This window comes from Pseudophryne corroboree, chromosome 8, assembly GCF_028390025.1.
Source record: "Pseudophryne corroboree isolate aPseCor3 chromosome 8, aPseCor3.hap2, whole genome shotgun sequence".
NCBI classification, from domain to species: Eukaryota; Metazoa; Chordata; class Amphibia; order Anura; family Myobatrachidae; genus Pseudophryne; species Pseudophryne corroboree.
Genome location: NC_086451.1, coordinates 444,100,988 through 444,127,037, shown reverse-complemented (window position 1 = coordinate 444,127,037; position 26,050 = coordinate 444,100,988). Strand labels below are relative to the sequence as shown.

The following is a 26,050-nucleotide window of genomic DNA, read 5'->3' as shown; positions in this document are numbered from 1 at the left end:
AATATTGCATCATCAGGGTCCTTCTCCCCATGCGCTTTACACGGAAAGCGCGCGATGCAGGTGACTTGTCCACTTTCATGGGGGTCGGGAAAATCTCCAGCTGATCATCAGTCCCCTCAAAAACCCATGAGAGAGAGCAAGTATGCCTTAAATGGATTTAGAAATTAGGGTGTGTGGATCAGCGCCAGATGGAATATTATATGAAGGTGATGCTTTTTTTGGGGGGCCCAGCACCACAGTCATTTATCCATAGATGTTTGTAATCAGTGCAGCATGGATCATACCAATGTAACTTGTAATTTAGCAGTGCACAGTATAAGTCCCATGTTAACACTATAAATTGTTAGTGTCAGTTCCGGGTGGTCTTCAGTATGCCGACTATCGGGATCCCGGCGCACAGTATACCGGCGCCGGAATCCCGACAGCCGGCATACCAACACTTTTTCTCCCTCGTGGGGGTCCACGACCCCCCTGGAGGGAGAATAAAATAGCGTGGGGCGCCACCGTGCCCGCAATGGGCTCATTTGTGCTCGCCACGTGGTTGGTACGCTGGCCACCGCCATACCATACTACACCCGTCAGTTCCTATGTGAAGATGTCACCTTGTCATGGTAGATGGGCCTCCACAATTTGTTCCCTAATGTGCATAGGAACCTCATAGTTATGCAAAGTGAGCTTTTGAAATCTGCATTTTTGCAGAGTATAAGATACATTTATTTATTGTTTCAGTGTTTCCAGTGGGCACCTAGCTATGTATTTTGGATTGTGTATTTACCAGCAGTACAGAATATTCAGACTGATGCATTAGCACACCTTAACTTTCATGGCATTAGGCCTTGAGAAGTCACATCAGTGCAACTAACAAATACCGGTGACAGTAAAACTAAGGAAACCCGGTCCCTCCAGCCTTGTAGTAATAACAATAATAATAATAATAATAATACTTTAATATTTTGAACTTAATTTTTCCTATTAACCATCACTGCTCTTGGATGTGTCTATAACTTCCTTCACATTTGGGTGGAATAATCATCTTCCGTTCTAACTTGTAACGGGGGTACACATGGAGAGATCAGTGCTTAAATTCTAAGCAATCTGACTAGATTTCTTAGCACTTAACCACGGATCTCTCCGTGTGTATCCCCTACAGCGACCCCGCGCGTCGCTATCGCCGGTGCTAGATTGGCCTGCATGCAGGCACAATCTAGTACATCGCTCATTTCACCCGCTGTGTGAAGTTAGCGCCCCCCTCGCTCAGCACACATCTCCCTCCACATCTCCCCATCTGTACGGCCCTTTACTGTAAATCTAAAAATGTTCTATACCAAATATTTCCTTCTGTGTCCCCCTCCTTGGTTTATTATCAATCATGTACATATGGCATTTCAGTATAAAACTGTATAATCCTGCAGGATATATGCTGTGTGTATATACATCCAAAGGTGATTCCTACCCCCTCTGCAGATTTATATGAAGTGTTTGTTGCACACTCACACTCCCCCCCTCCAGCATCACCACACTGCTACTGACACATGTACAGTATTTATGACAGGACAGTCACTGCACTCAGAGGGGTTTATTACTACTGCAGCAGCATAAGCACAGGTGTAACAATGTCATCATATCACAGGTAATAGAATAGCAGATTAGTGGTGATGGTGGGGGCAGTACAAGGGGTCAGAGACTTCTCCAGCACCACCCGGAGGTTCCTCACCAGCAGCACCTCTGATAATATAAAGTCACTGTTCTCACTGCTCCTGGTCTCGTCCATCTGAGTTGGGGTGCCACGCACGATGTGTCCCAGTCTGAGGCAGCCTCTCTCAGACAAGGGAAACAGGACACAAGTGTGTGGGGAACCACTGAGGCTCCTGTCCAGGTGTATCTGTCACAGGTGTGTGGGGAATCGCTGAGGCTCCTATCCAGGTGTATCTGTCACAGGTTAGTGGGGAAGCTCTGAGGCTCCTGTACAGGTGTATCTGTCACAGGTGTGTGGGGAACCACTGAGTCTCCTGTACAGGTGTATCTGTCACAGGTGTGTGGGGAAGCACTGAGGCTCCTGTACAGGTGTATCTGTCACAGGTGTGTGGGGAAGCACTGAGGCTTCTGTACAGGTGTATCTGTCACAGGTGTGTGGGGAACCACTGAGGCTTCTGTACAGGTATATCTGTCACAGGTGTATGGGGAACCACTGAGTCTCCTGTACAGGTGTATCTGTCACAGGTGTGTGGGGAACCACTGAGGCTCCTGTACAGGTGTATCTGTCACAGGTGTGTGGGGAACCACTGAGGATCCTGTACAGGTGTATCTGCAACAGGTGTGTGGGGAACCACTGAGGATCCTGTACAGGTGTATCTGCCACAGGTGTGTGGGGAACCACTGAGGCTCCTGTACAGGTGTATCTGTCACAGGTGAGTGGGGAACCACTGAGGCTCCTGTACAGGTATATATGTCACAGGTGTGTGGGGAACCACTGAGGCTCCTGTACAGGTATATATGTCACAGGTGTGTGGGGTACCACTGAGGCTCCTGTACAGGTGTATCTGTCACAGGTGTGTGGGGAACCACTGAGGATCCTGTACAGGTGTATCTGCAACAGGTGTGTGGGGAACCACTGAGGATCCTGTACAGGTGTATCTGCCACAGGTGTGTGGGGAACCACTGAGGCTCCTGTACAGGTGTATCTGTCACAGGTGAGTGGGGAACCACTGAGGCTCCTGTACAGGTATATATGTCACAGGTGTGTGGGGTACCACTGAGGCTCCTGTACAGGTGTATCTGTCACAGGTGTGTGGGGAACCACTGAGGCTCCTCTACAGGTGTATCTGTCACAGGTGAGTGGGGAACCACTGAGGCTCCTGTACAGGTATATATGTCACAGGTGTGTGGGGAACCACTGAGGCTCCTGTACAGGTATATATGTCACAGGTGTGTGGGGTACCACTGAGGCTCCTGTACAGGTGTATCTGTCACAGGTGTGTGGGGAACCACTGAGGCTCCTGTACAGGTGTATCTGTCACAGGTGTGTGGGGAATCACTGAGGCTCCTGTACAGGTGTATCTGTCACAGGTGTGTGGGGAACCACTGAGTCTCCTGTACAGGTGTATCTGTCACAGGTGTGTGGGGAAACACTGAGGATACTGTACAGGTGTATATGTCACAGGTGTGTGGGGAACCACTGAGGCTCCTGTACAGGTGTATCTGTCACAGGTGTGTGGGAATCGCTGAGGCTCCTGGACAGGTGTGTCTGTGGTCACATGGTAGTGGGAACAGGTTTTCATTGAGGGAGTGTGATAAAAGGTAGGAGTCAGCCAGGTGCAGATGATTGTGCGGTCATTGATATCTCCTCTGAGCTTTCTTGGCCAGCTTGTGCAGCGATTTGGGGTCTCTTGTATGTCAGACACGTGTAGTATAGGGCACAGCAGGTTTCAGAGACCTCACCAGATTATTCCAACCTAAGACACAATAGTTATCTATGGCATCTCCTGCCAGTGCGATCATCCTTTTTCTCTGGTAATTTTCCTGCTCATACAGGACCCAGCATCCTGACTGCACTTCGTGAGCTGAGATCACATTATCCATATCATAATACTTCAGTGAACGTGTTTTCTCTGTTATGGTCGCCATCTTGCCTTGATAGCCAGGGTGCTCATACACAGTGATCTGGGGATTATACAGACCACTTTTAATGATCCTCACAGAAGAGATCTTGTTGGCAAGGTCAGGGATGGAGCTGTACTGTCCTTCCTTGTAGACTTCAAAGCCTCCGCTGTAGTTTTTGTCTGTATAGATGACCCAGGCATCCCCGGTGATGCACATTGAGGAGGCTTTATTATGGAAGCCGCGTTGTGACAGGTCAGCGACATCATTAGTCAGAGAGATGGAGGTCTCATTGAAGTCTCTTTCTTCAAACAGCTCCAACTTGTTCATCTTGGCAGGTGTCTGACACAAGAGGTATCAGGGTCTCTGACAGTGTTCTTCCTTCGGTTCAGGGCTCAGGTTTATATACCGTGGATCCATTATTTCCAAATTAAGGTGTGGCGGAAGGGAAACAGCTATGGAACAAAACAGAAATACAAATTAGTTCCAAAGAACCGCCAGGATTGCAGTTTGAAAGCAAAGTACATTAAAAGATAATACCGTATATCACGGCAGCATCAGTTTCAAGAACAGACTTGTGGTTACATTCCTGCTTTTCCAGAGAATCCATGAAACATTTTAAATCAATTGAATTTACTTTTACTCAATAATCCAAACTAGCACTGTGACGTTAATATTAATTATCAAGAAAGAAATAGTATTGGATAAACATAAGATGTAGAATTTTACTCTGGTGAAGAGAATTTAAATATTTTTAAGAAAATTCTTTATACATTTATTTTATTGTGTTTATATTAGATAGGAGCTGTTTAATCTTAAGGCTATATAAGAGTCAGTGTGGCTATTTGTAGTAATAAAGTTACAGTAGTTATGTAGGTCACAGGCATCACAAGAGGGGTGCAGGACGTGAGGGAGATACTATTAGCCGCACCAGTGACGCCACTGGGGATCCGGTAAGGATCCCATCTGTCGGGATCCCAGAAGTGAGAATCCTGACACTATGCAGAATGCCGATACTGGCATCCTTAACAGGTTCACCATCCTGGCAATGGAAAGCCGACAGTCAAGATGCCGAAAGACCATCCACCAAGATGCAGGACCGGTAAGCCGTGCTTGAAGGGGGATGGGGGGGAAGGAGTTAGGTTCAGGCTGCAGGGGGGAGGTTAGGGTTAAGCTGTGGGGAGGAGGGATAGGTTTAGGCTGTGGGGGCAAGTTTAGATTTAGGTTACAGGGAGTGGGGGTTAGGTTTAGGCACCACTTCCGAGGGTTAAGTTGAGGCTGCGGGGAGGGAAGGTTTGGAGGCCAGGCGTATGTGTTACTTCTTTCCTGCCTCCATTGCAGGATCTGTCCATTTTCCTACTTGGGTTGTACCCGAGAAGGTCCCAGGCAAGTTTCACTTAATCCAACACCTGTCCTACCAGCATGTGGGCTCAGTGAATGTCAAGGTTCCTCATGCTCTTTCTCATGTTTCCTATCAGTTGTTTGATGAAGCCTTAGGCTTGATTTAGGTATTGGCCCAGGCAGTGCTGATGGCGAATCTGGATTTTGAATCTGCCTTTCATCCCCTGCCTTTGCATCTGGATCGATGCATTTTATGAGTTTTTATTTGGATGGCCAGTGTTTTATTGATAGATGCCTCCCCATGGTCTGTGCTATCTTTTTAAAAATGTAGTTCCTTCCTGCACTAGTGTATTCAGGCCGGATCGAGCCATCTGGAAGATTTTTAGTTTGTGGGCAGTTTGTGATTAGGTGTTATTTTCAGCACAGTCCTTGTTTAGGGTGCTGGATGTCCTGGTTGCCCGAGACAAAATGGAAGGACCGACTTCCAGTTTGTCTTATTTGGGCATTGAGGTTGACACCTTTGGAGGTTGCCTGCTGACAAGGTGCAGTGCCTTTTGGAGTAGATTGCAGTTTAAGTTCTCATAGCGTCAGTTGCGACAGGTCAAGTCATTGCTCAGTTCATTTAATTTTACAGATGGTGAGGGTGTTTTGTCTAAGGTAGAGTGAGCTCGAGTGGATCTCTAACCTGCAGTTTAGTGTCAGGTTTTCTCAGATGATTTGTGGGCGTGGATTATATTTCAGGTTGATTTTAATTTGGAGTTAATTTGGCTCTTGTGCCCTCTTGCCAAGTCTGAGTTATAGCTGTCCACTAATGTTGCTGGCTTAGCTTTGTTTCAGGGCATACCTTCAAGGAGAATGATGCGCTGCTCCTTGACCCCCAGTCATGGATTTCGTGAAGGTTCTACTCCTACCTGCTATTATTGGAACTTATTCCTATAATTGTTGCAGTGGAAATATGGGCTGAACTATTGTCTAATCAAAATATTGCTTTTTGTCCGCCATTGAAACTGCTGTCTAATCACATTTTGAGTTTGAAACTGCAGGCGTGTCTTTTGCCCCTCTAAATGCCGGGGACATAACAAAATGGGCAGCGTGGGGTAAATATAGGAAAACACACCTCTCTTGATGCAGAATTATTTCTGACTATAGTTTACCGTTTACTTGAGGTTCTGGGCATTTTTAGTCCTACCTTTTTACAATTTTCATATTTCAGGGCATTATTGACAGATATTACTGTTCACCATCTAGTTAGGCCTGGCATGGTTCAATGTGGTATATTGGATGTGTGACTGACGTTCTGCTTCCTCCAATTGTTATTCTCTGTTTTCAAATGTTTTACTCATTGTTTTGGGACTTATATTATTTAATCGCTTATTTCCAGCGACACTGTATGTACTTTTATACGATTTCCCCTCCCCCTCCCTTTCATTTCTGTCACCCCCCCCCCCCCCCCCCACCTCACCTTTCTTTTTTTTAAATACAATAAAATTTAATCTTGAAAAAAATTATTGCTTTTTGGTGAGACATTTTGGGAGTGGTGCATGTGATTAATAATAATCAGTGTTCCTCCTCTTCTCCAGCTCTGTGGCTGTTGAGGCAACTTGTTTTGAAATGTTTGCAGGTTAATACACTAGACCAAATTTCATCCAACTAGTTGGCTGGTTGGAATGAAACTCTGCTACTGGATGGGTATAAATGACAATCAGCCATTTGCCGGAATACAGACAAGAATCAAACCAAATTAACCAACTTGTCAGTTTTCGTTCATTTTCAGGGGTTTGGGAGCAAGTGGCTGATTGTCATTTATTATTATTATTATTATTACATTTTATTTATAGTGCGCCACAAGTGTTTTGCAGCGCCGTACAAAGGACAGTACAGGGAGACAAAACTTAGCATAACAGTAAATAAATAACAAAAATAGAGTGCAGGAAACAAAGAGACCCACAATTCTCAAAACATAATACAGCTTAGATGTAAGTAGCGAGGGAGTAATCATTGTACTACTTGGGGCAGGCGGCCATAGATAGAGAGGAGCCTTTACCAGTAGGAGAAAAAGCAGGTAAAGATGGTTGCTGAGTGAAATGTGTCGAGAAGAGGGCTTAGACAACAAGAGGAAAGAGGGCCCTGCTCTGATGAGCTAACAATCTAGTGGGGAGGGGCGACAGACAGATGACATGAGGTGCAAGCAAGCAGGAGGAAGTCTGATGGCAGTATGCAAGCAAAGCAGAGATGTTCAAGGCATGGGGCAAGGGGATGGAGGAGCAGCCTAAGGACTAGGTTATGCATCGGAGGGGTACACTTTGATAAATAGGTGGGTTTTCAATGCACGTTTGAAGCTTTGGAAGGTCGGGAAGAGTCTAATGGAGCGGGGGAGCGCGTTCCACTGAAGGGGTGCAGCACGGGCAAAATCTTGAACTTGTGCATGGGAAGCAGTGACCAAGGCAGAGGAGAGGCAGCGGATTTATACCCATCCATGACCAGATTTTCATTTTCACCAACCAACTGGTTGGATGGTTTGATGAAAGTTGGTCTAGTGTAAAGCCAGCTTAATATTGTTTTTTGGGCAAGGCATGTACTTGGAGTTGAGAACAGGGCGATGGATGTGCTATCGTGTTTTCAAAGATAAATGTTGGGGTTTGGCCCTAGATATTAATCCAATTAGGGTTACACCTTCACCTTCTGCCTTGCAGATTGTTAAGCCGGAATAGTGGGGCTCGCTCAAACGTCTCTGGTCCCATCAACTTTGTAGGTTTACATGGCTACGTGGCATGACTGGCTTATCAGGTTAGATATCGGTCTGTGGGTAAGTCTTTGGATCACTGTTTGGTTGTGTTAGGGGCCATTATTAATGGGACAGTCTAAGGCAGACATGTCTTCTACTGTCGCTGGAATATCCTTTTTCTCCTGGCTTCTGACCCCATCAAGTCTTTAGTGCCATCCAAGGCACTTAAGAATTGGGCCAAAGAGGGGAATTCTTGCCAGCCTGTTGATGTTGATTGCTGAGGTGTTTAGTTGGTGAAGTTCCTTTTTAGTTACTTCCTCTGAGTATGAATCTGTTTTGTTCCAGTTGGCGTTTACTTTTTGTGCACCTTTCATATCAGCAAGTTAGTGATGGCTATTAAGAAATATGTGGGCATGGGTTTAATACACATGCACATAATCATTCAGACTGGGTCATTCCTTTGTAAAATCACCTGCTCAAAGATGGTTCAGTTGGGGCAGGGGCGGTGGGTGACTATTAAGCATCTTTCTGTCACTGAGATTTTTCCTTTGTGCTTAGCTGGTTGCTTTGAGGGGCTGCTAATGGCAGGGAGTTCTCAATGGTTGTTGCTTGTTGATGTTTCCTCCTCATTGAAGTTTCAGTTTTCAGTTGTGTTTAAGTGCTGCTGGGACCATTGGGTTTAGATGTGCAGTATGGTACTCACTCTTTTTATATTGGTGTGGTCACATTTAAAGCTGCTATCAGGCTACCTCCATCTGCCATTCAAGCTATTGGCTGGTGGAAATCTTACGTTTACAAGTCATACATTTTGAATGACTACCATTAAATAAGTCGGGGTGTGAAGACATTTTTACAAATTTTCCTCTAAGGCGATCTTCAATACAATTGGATTTTATCATGGAGCATGTTTTTTTTTAGATTTCGTCCTTTGCTTGGGTTTGTACAAACTTCTTCTTTTGGTTGCTGTTTCTTTTTTGTTTTTTATTTCTGTGCGGTTACTGATGTTTGGAGTTCTCTTTTTCTTTAATAGCATAGTCCGTGTCCTCTGAGCAATTACGGCTGGTGGGCCATTCATTTATTTATTGGACTGAGAGGCATGGTGTGGCAGACAATGCATTCTTGTTATTGGGGGGTTGCCAGGTTCGGTGGTTTGGGGCAGTGCCGGATTACCAAATAGGCAGAGTAGGCACTGGCCATTTAGGGTCCCTGCAACAATGGAACAAAATAATATATTGATTTGATCTTGAAAGAAAATTAAAGTCAAGCTTTCTTAAGTTGTTTCCAAAAAAGTATTCAACTCAAAGAAACAAAAACTTGTTTGGAGTCAAACGGGGCTGTCTTGAGCCACTCTTTCGGTCCTCGTGTTTCAGAAAGAATGGCACTGGGGGCATTAGGCCTGGTTGGTGCTTCATTTCAGAGGCAATGATGTTGGCCAGTTGAAGAGCGTAGACTTGATATTTAAAATGAAGGCTGATGTATCTGCTCTTCAGGCCCAGTGGCCTAGAGTGCTATAGTCCTAGTATAAAATGACTGCTCGGTTTCTGTGGAAGGGTTCCAGGGAATCGGCTGCCTTGGATAGGTCTCGCAAAAAGATCAACATTGCTATTTCTCATTTTGTTTTGAGGTCTGTTGGTGTGGTGGTTCGACACCCTAGATTGCATTTAGATAGTTCTCAAAATGTTCTGCCCTGACAGGGCTTTGTTTTCTTGGGTATGTTTTTTTTCTTCCTGTAGGTCCAGTTGGTTTCTGTAGGTGGCAGGATGTGGTTCTCAGAGCCTGGTGGTGGCGGGAAGGTGATACAAACCAACGACCATGTGGGGTGTAAAAAGTAGTTATGGGGCATATACCATTTGAAGGATGTTTAATATGGCCATCCTATGCGGGAGGACTTTGGGCGTCTTCCTCTGTGGACAACTTCATACTATGCTTTTGGTTAAGGGGTTTTGAGTCTTTGCAGCTCATTATACTTGTATTCTTTTTTTAACACAATTACATTTCTTTTTCTACTCACATTCTACATCTTTATTTTATATTGCAGAGTTTAATAATTAAGATGAAAAATTTTCACTATGTGACAAATAAAAGTTATATTTTAAAAAGGTCTCTTTTTGTGCACCACCTAGGTCGGACAATTCTCCTTTCGGAATAATATTTTACATTTTCTGTTGTCAGTAGTAGCACCCCCTGGATTTATCATGTGATGTAGAAGTTACTGGGAGAACAATAGGGGTTCATTTATATTCTTTTATATTATGTCATTAATCCTGTGTGGTTGGTCCCAACCTGTTTTTTGTTAGGTTCTTGTAATACCTTCAGTAGAGAACATAAGGGGGATTTTTTGGACAAAACACCCAAAGAGGTCACAGAATACATATTAATGGATGGACTAAGATCAGGAGTGGCAAAGGGAGGGAGGAACCAACGGAGCAAAGGAGATACAGGAAGTGACACGTTATGAATCATTAACCTTACTAACAAAAATCTCACTAATGACTAAACAGCTTTACTAAGCTGGGATTTTCCTTCTCTCCAACACAGAAATTTGATGGATACGAGTGTGAAAATGTCCTTCATCTTTTTACTAGAAAAATATTATTGAAGAAATTCTTCACGCTCAGAATGCAGATATGAATATTAATCCAACCTCCATCACAGAATTGACAGTGAATGACCTACTCATGTTGGGGTCTGGTAATGAAATGTCCAACATCCATATTCCACAACCATATTATGCATCTAAAATTAATCCTCTTTTTCCTGAATACAAAATTTGTCACCTGGTGAAGGTATATTTGGACCTTCTGTCAAGAGATTTGGACTGATTTACACATGCAAAATACTCCATACCTCATCAGGACAATTTAACAAAAGGGGAAAGGATTGCTCTGTTACAAATTACAGAACCCTCTGACAAGTGTGGTAATGTCATTTTGTGCCCCAACATATGCCCACCTCTACTTGAGCTGGTGGGAGAAGGAGGTTGTGTTTAGCAAAAATCACAAGATTTACAAGGAACATAACTGCAGGACATAGAGACAATTCTTGGACTTAATAATAAAGGTTAAAGATAATTGCCAAATCTTAACAGATATCAATAGAAAAAACTAAAAGACAGCCCCTAACAGTATCCTACACTCTAATAGCTAACATTTGCAAGCTAAAATTAGAGGAATCGCTAAAGGTGAATTTCTACGCATTAAGAGGAATTGTTCTAGGGGGTAATTCAGACCATGAGTCAGCTGTTAGCTCTGCTAACGTCGGGCGCCTTTTGTTTATGAAAATGCATCATATTATTTGCATTACTATGTGGCTAGGATGCACAAGCAGCTTCTGCTAATTAAAATGATATGCAGCATGCCTATATTCTGTGTGCGACTGTGGCTGTATCTGCATACGAAATGTTACATTACAGTGATTTCCAGGAATACACTGCAATGTAGCATTTCGTATGCAGATACAGCCACAGTCACACACAGAATATAGGCATGCCACATATCATTTGAATCAGCAGAAGCTGCTGATGCCCCTAAGCATACCAAATGCATTTGCCTAGTTTACCTATGCCTAAGGCCGGCTCTGTGCCTAAACCTAACCCCCACTCCACGTAGCCTAAATCTAACCCCCCCCCCCCCCCCGCAGCCTAAATCGATCCCTCCTCGCCACAGCTTAACCCTAACCACCACCGTGCAGCCTGAACCTAACTCCCCCCCTTCCCCCAAGCACGGCTTACCGGTCCTGCATCCTGGTTGATGGTCATTCGGCATCTTGGCTGTCGGGTTTCCGTTGCCGGGATGGTGAACCTGTTCAGGATGCCACCAGTATCGGCATTCTAAATAGTGTTGGTATTTTGACTTCTGGGATCCCAACAGCTGGGATCCTTACCGGATCCCCAGTGGTGGCACTGGTGCGGCTAATACAGTAGTATCTCCCTCGCGTCCTGCACCCCTCTTGTGACGCCTGTGACCTACATAACTACTGTAACTTTATTACTACAAATAGCCACACTGACTTATATAGCCTTAAGATTAAACAGCTCCCATCTAATATAAACACAATAAAATAAATGTATAAAGATTTTTTTTTTTAATATTTAAGTTCTCTTCACCAGTCAAAATCTACATTTTATGTTTATCCAATACTATTTCTTTCTTGATAATTAATATTAACGTCACAGTGCTAGTTTGGATTATTGAGTAAAAAGCATTTAAATTAGTGATGTGCACCGGACATTTTTCGGATTTTGTGTTTTGGTTTTGAATTCGGTTCCGCGGCCGTGTTTTGGATTCGGACGCGTTTTGGCAAAACCTCCCTGAAAAAGTTTTGTCGGATTCGGGTGTTTTTTACAAAAAACCCTCAAAAACAGCTTAAATCATAGAATTTGGGGGTAATTTTGATCCCATAGTATTATTTACCTCAATAACCATAATTTCCACTCATTTCCAGTCTATTCTGAACACCTCACAATATTATTTTTAGTCCTAAAATTTGCACCGAGGTCGCTGGATGACTAAGCTAAGCGACCCAAGTGGCCGACACAAACACCTGGCCCATCTAGGAGTGGCAGTGCAGTGTCAGAGAGGATGGCAGATTAAAAAAATTGTTCCCGTACAGCACATGATACAAAGAAAAAAAGAGGCGCAATGAGGTAGCTGTGTGACTAAGCTAAGCGACCCAAGTGGCCGACACAAACACCTGGCCCATCTAGGAGTGGCATTGCAGTGTGAGACAGGATGGCAGATTAAAAAAATAGTCCCCAAACAGCACATGATGCAAAGAAAAAAAAAAGAGGCGCAATGAGGTAGCTGTGTGACTAAGCTAAGTGACCCAAGTGGCCGACACAAACACCTGGCCCATCTAGGAGTGGCACTGCAGTGTCAGACAGGATGGCACTTCAAAAAAATAGTCCCCAAACAGCACATGATGCAAAGAAAAATGAAAGAAAAAAGAGGTGCAAGATGGAATTGTCCTTGGGCCCTCCCACCCACCCTTATGTTGCCTAAACAGGACATGCACACTTTAACAAACCCATCATTTCAGCCACAGGGTCTGCAACACGACTGTGACTGAAATGACTGGTTGGTTTGGGCCCCCACCAAAAAAGAAGCAATCAATCTCTCCTTGCACAAACTGGCTCTACAGAGGCAAGATGTCCACCTCCCCCTCATCCTCCGATTACTCACCCCTTTCACTGTGTACATCCCCCTCCTCACAGATTATTAATTCGTCCCCACTGGAATCCACCATCTCAGGTCCCTGTGTACTTTCTGGAGGCAATTGCTGGTGAATGTCTCCATGGAGGAATTGATAATAAATCATTTTGATGAACATCATCTTCTCCACATTTTGTGGAAGTAACCTCGTACGCCGATTGCTGACAAGGTGAGCGGCGGCACTAAACACTCTTTCGGAGTACACACTGGAGGGGGGGCAACTTAGGTAAAATAAAGCCAGTTTGTGCAAGGGCCTCCAAATTGCCTCTTTTTCCTGCCAGAACAAGTACGGACTGTCTGACGTGCCTACTTGGATGCGGTCACTCATATAATCCTCCACCATTCTTTCAATTGTGACAGAATCATATGCAGTGACAGTAGACGACATGTCAGTAATCGTTGGCAGGTCCTTCAGTCCGGACCAGATGTCAGCACTCGCTCCAGACTGCCCTGCATCACCACCAGCGGGTGGGCTCGGAATTCTTAGCCTTTTCCTTGCACCCCAGTTGCGGGAGAATGTGAAGGAGGAGATGGTGACGGGTCATGTTCCGCTTGACTTGACAATTTTCTCACCAGCAGGTCTATGCACCTCTGCAGACTTGTGTCTGCCGGAAAGAGAGATACAACGTAGGTATTAAATCTAGGATCGAGCACGGTGGCCAAAATGTAGTGCTCTGATTTCAACAGATTGACCACCCGTGAATCCTGGTTAAGTGAATTAAGGGCTCTATCCACAAGTCCCACATGCCTAGCGGAATCGCTCTGTTTTAGCGCCTCCTTCAATGTCTCCAGCTTCTTCTGCAAAAGCCTGATGAGGGGAATGACCTGACTCAGGCTGGCAGTGTCTGAACTGACTTCACGTGTGGCAAGTTCAAAGGGTTGCAGAACCTTGCACAACGTTGAAATCATTCTCCACTGCGCTTGATTCAGGTGCATTCCCCCTCCTTTGCCTATATCGTAGGCAGATGTATAGGCTTGAATGGCCTTTTGCTGCTCCTCCATCCTCTGAAGCATATAGAGGGTTGAATTCCACCTCATTACCACCTCTTCAGATGATGGCGGAGCAGGTTCAGGACTGTTTGCTGGTGCTCCAGTCTTCGGCAAGCGGTGGCTGAATGCCGAAAGTGGCCCGCAATTCTTCGGGACACCGACAGCATCTCTTGCACGCCCCTGTCGTTTTTTAAATAATTCTGCACCACCAAATTCAATGTACGTGCAAAACATGGGACGTGCTGGAATTTGCCCACATGTAATGCACACACAATATTGGTGGCGTTGTCCGATGTCACAAATCCCCAGGAGAGTCCAATTGGGGTAAGCCATTCTGCGATGATGTTCCTCAGTTTCCGTAAGAGGTTGTCAGCTGTGTGCCTCTTATGGAAAGCGGTGATACAAAGCGTAGCCTACCTAGGAACGAGTTGGTGTTTGCGATATGCTGCTACTGGTGCCGCCGCTGCTGTTCTTGCTGCGGGAGGCAATACATCTACCCAGTGGGCTGTCACACTCATATAGTACTGAGTCTGCCCTGCTCCACTTATCCACATGTCCGTGGTTAAGTGGACATTGGGTACAACTGCATTTTTTAGGACACTGGTGACTCTTTTTCTGAGGTCTGTGTACATTTTCGGTATTGCCTGCCTAGAGAAATGGAACCTAGATGGTATTTAGTACCGTGGACACAGTACCTCAATCAAGTCTCTAGTTGCCTCTGAATTAACGGTGGATACACGTTTCTCACCGCCCAGGCTGCCAAGGCCTCAGTTATCCGCTTTGCAGCAGGATGACTGCTGTGATATTTAATTTTCCTCGCAAAGGACTGTTGGACAGTCAATTGCTTACTGGAAGTAGTACAAGTGGTCTTCCGACTTCCCCTCTGGGATGACGATCGACTCCCAGCAGCAACAGCAGCAGCGCCAGCAGCAGTAGGCGTTCCACTCAAGGATGCATCGGAGGAATCCCAGGCAGGAGAGAACTCGTCAGACTTGACAGTGACATGGCCTGCAGGACTATTGGCTTTCCTGTGTAAGGAGGAAATTGACACTGAGGGAGTTGGTGGTATGGTTTGCAGGAGCTTGGTTACAAGAGGAAGGGATTTAGTGGTCAGTGGACTGCTTCCGCTGTCATCCAAAGTTTTTGAACTTGTCACTGACTTCTGATGAATGCGGTCCAGGTGACATATAAGGGAGGATGTTCCGAGGTGGTTAACGGCCTTACCCCTACTTATTACAGCTTGACAATGGCGACACACTGCTTGACACCTGTTGTCCGCATTTGTGTTAAAATAATTCCACACCGAAGAGGTGATTTTTTTTGTAATTTGACCAGGCATGTCAATGGCCATATTCATCCCACGGACAACAGGTGTCTCCCCGGGTGCCTGACTTAAACAAACCACCTCACCATCAGAATCCTCCTTGTCAATTTCCTCCCCAGCGCCAGCAACACCCATATCCTCATCCTGGTGTACTTCAACAGTGACATCTTCAATTTGACTATCAGGAACTGGACTGCGGGTGCTCCTTCCAGCAATTGCAGGGGGCGTGCAAATGGTGGAAGGCGCAAGCTCTTCCCGTCCAGTGTTGGGAAGGTCAGGCATCGCAACCGTCACAATTGGACTCTCCTTGGGGATTTGTGATTTAGAAGAACGCACAGTTCTTTGCTGTGCTTTTGCCATCTTAACTCTTTTAAGTTTTCTAGCAGGAGGATGAGTGCTTCCATCCTCAGATGAAGCTGAACCAGTAGCCTTGAACATAGGACAGGGTCTCAGCCGTTCCTTTCCACTCCGTGTCGTAAATGGCACATTGGCAAGTTTACGCTTCTCCTCAGACGATTTTGATTTAGATTTTTGGGTCATTTTAGTGAGCTTTATTTTTCTGGATTTTACATGCTCTCTACTATAACATTGTGCATCGGCCTTGGCAGACGACGTTGATGGTATTTCATCGTCTCGGCCATGACTAGTGGCAGCAGCTTCAGCATGTGGTGGAAGTGGATCTTGATCTTTCCCTATTGTACCCTCCACATTTTTGTTATCCATTTTTTAATGTGTGGAATTATATGCCAGTAATAGATCAACGTATAATACTGGTGGTCACTGGTCAGCAAAACTCTGCACTGTACTCCTCCTATATAAAATACTGGTGGTCCCCAGTCCCCACAATAAAGCAGTGTGAGCACAGATATATGCAGCACACTGAGCACAGATATGGAGTGTTTTTCAGGCAGACAACGTATACTGGTGGTCAGTGGTCAGCAAAACTCTGCACTGTACTCCTCCTATATAATATACTGGTGGTCCCCAGTCCCCACAATAAAGCAGTGTGAGCACAGATATATGCAGCATACTGAGCACAGATATGGAGTGTTTTTCAGGCAGACAACGTATACTGGTGGTCACTGGTCTGCAAAACTCTGCACTGTACTCCTCCTATATAATATATTCTGTTGGTCCCCAGTCCCCACAATAAAGCCGTGTGAGCACAGATATATGCAGCACACTGTGCACAGATATGGAGCGTTTTTCAGGCAGACAACGTATACTGGTGGTCACTGGTCAGCAAAACTCTGCACTGTACACCTATATAATATACTGGTGGTCCCCAGTCCCCACAATAAAGCAGTGTGAGCACAGATATATGCAGCACCCTGATCACAGATATGGAGAGTTTTTCAGGCAGACAACGTATACTGGTGGTCACTGGTCAGCAAAACTCTGCACTGTACTCCTCCTATATAATATACTGGTGGTCCCCAGTCCCCACAATAAAGCAGTGTGAGCACAGATATATGCAGCACACTGAGCACAGATATGGAGTGTTTTTCAGGCAGACAACGTATACTGGTGGTCACTGGTCAGCAAAACTCTGCACTGTACTCCTCCTATATAATATACTGGTGGTCCCCAGTCCCCACAATAAAGCAGTGTGAGCACAGATATATGCAGCACACTGTGCACAGATATGGAGAGTTTTTCAGGCAGACAATGTATACGGTGGTCACTGGTCAGCAAAACTCTGCACTGTACTCCTCCTATATAATATACTGGTGGTCCCCAGTCCCCACAATAAAGCAGTGTGAGCACAGATATATGCAGCACACTGAGCACAGATATGGAGCGTTTTTCAGGCAGACAACGTATACTGGTGGTCACTGGTCAGCAAAACTCTGCACTTTACTCCTCCTATAATACTGCTGACCCCGGAATAAAGATATTTTTGCAGCCCCCTGAAACAAAGTGAGAGCCACGTCCTCTCACTATCATTTCCAATGCACGAGTGAAAAATGGCGGCGACGCGCGGCTTTATATAGAATCCGAATCTCGCAAGAATCCAACCGCGGGATCATGACGTTCGGGCGCGCTCGGGTTAACAGAGCAAGGCGGGAGAATCCCAGTTGCTCGGACCCGTGAAAAAAAGGTGAAGTTCGGGCGGGTACGGATTCCGACGAACCGAACCCGCTCATCATCACTAATTTAAATTTATTTAAAATGTTACATGGATTCTCTGGAAAAGCAGGAATGTAACCACAAGTCTGTTCTTGAAACTGATGCTGCTGTGATATACAGTATTATCTTTTAATGTACTTTTCTTTCAAACTGCAATCCTGACGGTTCTTTGGAACTAATTTGTATTTCTGTTTTGTTCCATAGATGTTTATCCGCCCGCCACACCTTAATTTGGAAATAATGGATCCGCGGTATATAAACCTGAGCCCTGAACCGAAGGAAGAACACTGTCAGAGACCCTGATACCTCTTGTGTCAGACACTTGCCAAGATGAACAAGCTGGAGCTGTTTGAAGAAAGAAACTTTAAAGGGACCTCCATCTCTCTGACTGATGATGTCGCTGACCTGTCACAACGCGGCTTCCATAATAAAGCCTCATCCCTGTGCATCACCGGGGATGCCTGGGTCTTTTATACAGACAAAAACTACAGCGGAGGCTTTGAAGTCTACAAGGAAGGAAAGTACAGTTCCATCCCTGACCTTGCCAACAAGATCTCTTCTGCGAGGATCATTAAAGGTGGTCTGTATAATCCCCAGATTACTGTGTATGAGCACGCTGGCTATCAAGGCAAGATGGCGACCATAACAGAGGAAACACGTTCAGTGAAGAATTATGATATGGAAAATATGATCTCAGCACACCAAGTGCAGTCAGGATGCTGGGTCCTGTATGAGCAGGAAAATTACCAGGGAAAAAGGATAATCGCACTGGCAGGAGATGCCGTAGATTACTATTTTGACATAGGTTGGGATAATCTGGTGAGGTCTCTGAAACCTGCTACTACATGTGACTGACCTACAAAAGACCCCTAATCGCTGCACAAGCTGGCCAACAAAGCTCAGAGGAGATATCAATGACCCCACAATCATCTGCACCTGGGTGACTCCCACCTTTTATCACACTCCCTCGATGAGAGACTGTTCTGACTACCATGTGACCACAGATACACCTGTACAGGAGCCTCCGTGGTTCCCCACAGACCTGTGTCCTGTTTCCCTTGTCTGAGAGAGGCTGCCTGAGACTGGGACACATCATGCGTGGTAGCCCAACTCAGATGGACGAGACCAGGAGCAGTGAGGAGAACAGTGACTTTATATTATCAGAGGTGCTGCTGGTGAGGAACCTCCAGGTGGTGCTGGAGAAGTCTCTGTCCCCTTGTATCCCACCCCACCCCACCCCACCCCACTAATCTGCTATTCTATTACCTGTGACATGATGACATTGTTACACCTGTGCTTATGCTGCTGCAGTAATAAACCCCTCTGATTACAGTGACTGTCCTGTCATATATACTGTATGTGTGTCAGTGGCAGTGTGGTGATGCTGGAGGGGGGGAGTGTGAGTGTGCACCAAACACTTCATATAAATCTGCAGAGGGAGTAGGAATCACCTTTGGATGTATATACACACAGCATATATCCTGCAGGATTATACAGTTTTATACTGAAATGCCATATGTACATGATTGATTATAAACCAAGGAGGGGGACACAGAAGGAAATATCTGGTATAGAACATTTTTAGATATACAGTAAAGGGCCGTACAGATGGGGAGATGTGGAGGGAGATGTGTGCTGAGCGAACCTCTCACCACACATCTCTCCCCCCGCTCAGCACAGCCCAATGTGTGCTGAGCGAAGGGGGGGTGGGGGCGCTCACTTCACCCAGCGGGTGAAATGAGCAATGTTCTAGATTGTGCCTGCATGCAGGCCAATCTAGCACCGGCGATAGCGACGCGCGGGGTCGCTGTAGGGGATACACACGGAGAGATCCGTGCTTAAGTTCTAAGAAATCTAGTCAGATTGCTTAGAATTTAAGCACTGATCTCTCCGTGTGTAGTCCCCTTACAAGTTAGAGCGGAAGATGATTATTCCAGACAAATGTGAAGGAAGTTATAGACACATCCAAGAGCAGTGATGGTTAATAGGAAAAATGAAGTTCAAAATATTAAAGTATTATTACTACTACTACTACTACTATTATTATTATTACAAGTAGCAGACTGGAGGTGTCATCGCAGCCGCACCTCCAGCAGCATTTTGCCATTGCAGGGGCAGGGCTGTGATGACATGAAATGCCACACTATGCCCCCAACCCACATAACTGGACCTCCATCTCCTAGAGTGAGACTTGCCAATGTTGGTAAGTATGATTTAAAGTTGTTACACTGCTTCAAAGTCTTAGTTGAGGAAACGCGTTAGACATGTCTTGGAATTGACACAAGTACAGTCAGATCCACTGATAATGAGTCTTGGATACCAGGCATACTTCCCGGGAACATATTATCGGCAATTACACCGATTCAGGGGAAGTGAGCAGGAGCCACGGACAAGTCTTTAAATACTTATGTGCAGGCTTGGACTGGCCCACAGGGGTACAGGGGAAACCACCGGTGGGCCCCACTGTCTGGGGGGCCCATCTACTGCTCTAAGGATCAGGTTCTAGACTGTGCACTTGAATGATACATCATACATATGTTACCTTATACTGTACTATGGTGTATTTTCTACAGTGCATTACTGTTATTAATCTGTTATTACTCTGGCACATTATCATGAATGCAGTAGCTGAATTTACTGTGTATATTATGAAGGGGCCCAGACGTTGCACTCTCTAATGGTTAGTCAAACCAATGAGGTGGCAGGCCACACCCCCTCATCAGACTGGCCACACCCCTAACATGGGCCCCTACTACTGCATTTCCCCGTTGGGCCCTACATGCCCCAGTCCGACACTGCTTATGTGATACCCCATTAGTGTAATTATCTGTAATGATATACATAGGACATTACTGTGCCTATATATGAACATTTATAAAAAAACAACAACTTTTAGGACACTAAAGTTTCTGGAGATATGCAGGTATCCCTCACAGGTGGGAGATTGAGGGGCGGAGTTATACAGTGCAGGGTGTGATCTGTATTTGAGGATAGTGGCGGAGTGATTTTGTTGGAGTGTGATTCGTCCTGTCAGAACTCCTGAGGGAGCAGGCAAGTGTGGAAGCTGTGCTGTGAAGTACTGCAGCACTGACAGCCTGCATCAGTGCTGTGAGGTGGATCTCTCCCCATGAAGGATAGTCCTGAGGCAGCTCCTAACTTCAAATATGGCTAGTAGTGGGCAGCAGCTGAGGGAAAAGCCCACAGGAGTAGACACAAGATCCCACTTTGAAAGTTACTGTCAGCTCAAAGCTTTATACCGACTGCTGGAAAGGTCACAGTTGTTGCAGGAGGGGAGGCACCGGTCAGCATGCTGGGCGACCTTGCCCAGCGCTGGGCAGCCCTCAGCATGCGATCCAAAGGATAGCAAATTCTGCTGATTAGCAGCATCTGCAATCCTTACTGAATTAGCCCCTATGTGCATTGTTTTTTAAGTCTGTAAAGCACATTGAGTCCTGTCGGAGAAAGAGCGCTATATAAATAAAATTATTATTATTATAATTTACGTGCACTGTCTGGAACCTGACATATGGGGAAGGGGTGAGGCCCTCAGGCAGTGGGGCCCACCGGCGATTTCCCTTGTACCCCTGTGGGCCAGTCTGACCCTGACAATACATCAAACCACTCTTCCATATAGCCATCAAATATATACCCCATCTAATGCCGCACAGCAGCCACACACCTCTGTACTTACAGAAACCTCTTATCTCGCTCACCTCACATCACTCATACACTTCTCCAGAAAGAGTTACACAACTGTATTTACATAAAGTCTCACCGTAACCAATAATCTTTTGGCTGTAGATAACTTAGTTATTATTATGTGCCAGAAGCCGCTGCCAAAAGAGATTGTGCCATCTCTTACACTGGGTGTTTATAAAGAAAATCCTAGTGTTAAACAGTCTTTGGCGCACTATGGGGTCTATTTACTAAGCTGTGGACGGAGATAAAGTGGTTGGAGATAAAGTACCAGCCAATCAGCTCCTAACTGTCATTTTTCAAACACATCCTGTGACCTGGCAGTTAGTAGATGATTGGCTGATACTTTATCTCCAACCACTTTATCTCCGTCCACAGCTTAGTAAATAGACCATATCTCTAGACAGTACTGTGCCTGTATTAAATGAGTTAGGATTGATTTGCCGGCATTCGGGGTGCCGGCGGTCATAATACCAACTGCGGCATCCCGATGGTTAAAAACCTAACAGTGGTAGGTAAGTATACTTACCTTTCCCCCGACCCCCTAACCCTCCCTTTCCATAGCATAAACCTAACCCCCCTCCACAGCCTAACCCTCTCCAGTGATGCCTACACCTAACCCCCTCTTCCCGCAGCCTAACCCTAACCGCCCCCCCTGCAGCCTAACCCTCTCTCCTTGCGGGTGCTTATACCTAACCCCCCCTTCCTTGCAGCCTAAACCTAACCCCCCAGGTGGCAGCCTAACCCTAACCCTTCCCCTGCAGTCTAAACCTAACCTCCCCCCTCACAGCTTACCTCTCTGGTGGCTGCTAGTTCGGGATCCTGGCGATCGGGAGCACGGGGCCAGGCTCGAGAGCCTATTCGGGATTCCAGCGTCGGTATTCTGACTCCGGGGATCCCTATTAAACAGCTATTTTAAAACAATTGACATCTAGGTCCAGTCATAAAAAAACACTGTGTGCTGCTATAGGTTTGTGACCTATTAACAGTGCTTGGGAACAGTACAGAACGATGTGTGACAATAGACGTTCATTTCTGCATTGTTAATAAATGCACATCAGCAGGAACATCGACATCAGCTGCAGTCACATCAGATGTAACCAAACAGGGATTTCCTGATGCCATGGTCTGCAGCCATGTCCTTGTTATTGGCGTTGTGACAAGTTTTTCAACATTTTATGAAACCACTTACAAGAATAATCACTAAACCGTGACCACAGTACTACAGCAGTGCCACACATCTCCCATGGTAACTGCCTCTGAGGAGTTTTGGGGACTTCTGGAAAGACTGGCGTGCAATCTTGTAATTATGAGATGTTGTTATATAAGCATACCTCCCAACATTACTTTGAAAGAGGGACACCCCCGTCCGAAAAGGGGGTGTGGCCTACAGGAAAGAGGGCGTGACTTCGTGGGAGAGCCCCCGATCGCGAGCCACACCCCATTTTAATCACTGAGGGGGCATGCCCAGCGCTCTGTGAGCTGCTGGCATGCCCTCTCTCCATCTGTCCACATGCGTACAGCATCTATTCTCCGCTGCTCTGCTAAGCAGAGCAGTGAGTGCAGGAGCCTCCCAGCTGCCCCCTCCCCTCCCCCCCCCCACCGCGGGACACTGCAGCCCGCAGGTGGGACAGTCCCGAAATAGCGGGACAGTTGGGAGGTATGTATAAGCCCTTCGCTGATAGGAGGTCACTCCAACCCGATCACACGCTGCCGTTTTTCACAGCCGTGTGATCGGGTCCGGAATGCGCATGCGCTGCGGCCACAATGACCGGCGACGGGGAATGCCAGGCAGCGACTGTTCTAATGAAGATTTCAATCGCAGCGGCGATCGCAAGGTGACTGGCAGCAGGAAGGCGTTCAGGGGTGGCAACTGACCATTTTCTGGGAGTGGAGATAAGAACGCAGGCGTGTCCAGGTGTTTGCAGGGCAGGTGTCTGACGTCAGTTCCAGGACCTGACAGGCTGAAGTGATCGCAGCGGCTGAGTAAGTTCAGACCTACTCAGAAACTGCACAAAATGTTTTTTTGTAACCCCTGTTTTATTCTATAAGGGTGAACTAATGTATATCACAATACCAAGTCAATTCGACCCCTCTGTGTAATTATTATGGGGTTAGGTAAATTAGTTTAAGTGCCTCCACCCAATTTATATATATATATATATATATATATATATATATATATATAGAAAGACAATTGTACCGGCACTCACTTACTGTCCAGGAACACGTACTGCTCAGGTGCCATCCATGAGACCAAATTGACTCAAATAATACACAATCCAATTGGCGGCACTCCCAAGGCTTAATGTTATGAAATAAACAGACGAACTGCGTCTCAGTGTCCAACGTTTCAGTCTGACGACTTTTATCAAGAACACAAGGGAGGATAAGGAATGTTTCTTCTCTTTGAAGTGCCGTGCAACCGGCTGATCAACCGGTTTGCCCTCCAGGGCCATCCGTATAGCTGACCTGTGTTGTGTCATCCTTTCTCGTAGTGTGCATGTCGTCTTGCCGATGTACACAAGACTGCAGGGACAGCGAATCAGGTACACTACATATCTCGTGGTGCACGTCAATACATGTTGAATGAGCATCTTCTTGCCCGAATATGGGTGTAACACATAATTCCCCGTCTCCAAGTATCTACATGTTGTGCACCCAATGCACCTGTAGCTGCCTGCCTTTTTAGTGAGAAAATGTCCTTTCCTGCTTAGCAACCGCATGGAGCGCCATTGACGACCGGAGAGCAGAACAGGCGCTGCGTTCCACCCGCCGACGTGTAACGTGACGTGTTCTCGTCATGCGAGTATCGCGAGTCCGGGGACGCGAGGACGGAGAATGGGAGCGTGCCATGTGACGTCATCCGGTTGAGACAGGTCGCGTCCGGAAGCGCTAGAGGGGGTACCGCATGGAGCACACTATTTAAGGTATGTTTTATCACTTTCTCACATGTTCTTGATAAAAGTCGTCAGACTGAAACGTTGGACACTGAGATGCAGTTCGTCTGTTTATTTCATAACATTAAGCCTTGGGAGTGCCGCCAATTGGATTGTGTATATATATATATATATATATATATATATATAGTATTTGAGGTAAGATTGGGAAAACCCATGAATCAAGTGTACTGGTAATCCTGCAACAATAATAGTTTACCTGTATTCCCTGGATCCCCTTCGCTCTTCCGAACTTCAAGGTAAGTGAAACACAATACCACAATACAGGTAAGTTTTAACTTCTTTTACTGTGACCTAAGGTTCTCAGTTGCATTAAATTACACAGTACTAACAATTTCATTATGACACTACCTAAAGGGAACATTACATTGCTTTTCTCCTGGCAATAAAGTACATTAACCATATATCTCTTATATTATTATTAACTGGATATTACACCATTACTATTGTACTCATTTCGTTGGTAATAATCTATATAACTGTAACGATATCACAATTACACTAAACACTCTAGCTAGTATTTAAATTATACACCTTCTCTGAATGAAACTAATTCATATTATATCCATATTATTAATCAAGAAATATATATATATATATATATATATATATATATATAGGTTAGATATATAGAAATATATATGCATATATATATATAAACATTCCCCTTATATAGGTGTTGCAAGGCTGAAAATCCTCCACCGAAGATGTAAATCCTTCCGGTAACTAGAAGTGACTCACAAATAGCAGTTCTCCTGTCTACTGGTGTTATTTGGACGATTTAGTTACTTGTATCAATAACTTTTTCCTCCTAAAGATACATAAATATTATTGTATCCAAATTGTATCCACTGTTGAACTTCTGAGGTGACTGAATACTAATAAGAACTGAGAGTTCCAAGTTTATCCACTAGATGTCACTAGATGTACATTATCCATGTGAATGTCAGACGTAGTGACATATTATTTAATGTAGTGTAGACCCTATTATTTATCTGGGCTGATCTCAAGTATCCATAAACACCCCTTTGCTGCTAATACTCATCACTTTTCCTGGTAATTGTGCAGATTCTGGAGTTAATGCATATGGAATATAACATCCTCACTATTAATAGTAAGTACCTGAGGAATAATGTCAGCAGCTTATACACCTCCTGTTATATTCGAGGTATCAATAGTATAAGTGGTGTAGGGATCCTGTGCGCTGCAGATGTATTAATGTTTATGAGTGCTGAAGTGTAGTGATTGAGTGCAAGTTTGTCACAGACCTCTGATGACTTCTCAATCAGCTCCAGCCAATTGCGCGATGTTTTCCGGTGTAGCCACGCCCACAGCACTTCATTGGCTGACCTTCAATCATAGGATTCGTCAACTAGTGGTGGCAGTTTCACTGCTCTCCCCGATGTTCTGCTGAAGGGGAAACAGCTGGCGCTGGTGAGTCTTTCCGCTGAGAGGATGGCCAGCTCTCCCTGACACCAGGAACACGCTAGGACTGCTGCGCTGTCTCTTCACGGGCTCACTGCTCGCTTCAGCCATACACCTGAGCCACGTCTTCGTGACAGCCCCGTTCTCATAGGCTCAGCCCGCTGCTCCTTTGACAGTGCACTCCCATTCCGCACCTGTCAAGAGTCTATAGCTCAACTCAGCGGCGCAGGAGAGATGGATCCAGCTACAGAGGCTGCGCACTAGAAAAAGACCCCGAAGCAGCGGAGGACTCGTCTATTTATAATCCAGGATATAGTCGCGCGGCCCTGTTCCTTCCCGCCGAGGTCTCGTGAGTCACCTGCATACACATGTGCCAAGTTTCATTCCAGGGCACTAGTCCTCCAATCAGGTGATAAGCACCTTTCAATCCACCTCAATGGGACATGGTTACCTCATTATTATATGGTATATGGAACAAGCCACACAAGTCTCTGTAGTACATTAATGGGTCTACACCTCTATACTACCCCATGTACACTCTACAGCTGTATACCTATAATACATACTTATTCAGCTATACCCAGTTTTAGTTAATATTATATATATATATATATATATACATACACTTGAATACTGATTTTACCTAGCTATA

The 26,050-nt window shown here is 45.4% G+C and overlaps 1 long non-coding RNA gene across 1 annotated transcript; it reads right to left on the bottom strand.

Annotated features, from left to right (window-relative positions):
- Positions 1 to 1,561: 1,561 nt before the first annotated feature.
- Positions 1,562 to 25,724, bottom strand: LOC134949525 (uncharacterized). The gene is made up of 2 exons (XR_010183174.1): positions 25,242 to 25,724; positions 1,562 to 4,052 (listed from the first exon to the last, which is right to left on the bottom strand). It is a non-coding gene; the product is annotated as an uncharacterized LOC134949525 (long non-coding RNA).
- Between the last annotated feature and the right edge of the window lie 326 nt (positions 25,725 to 26,050).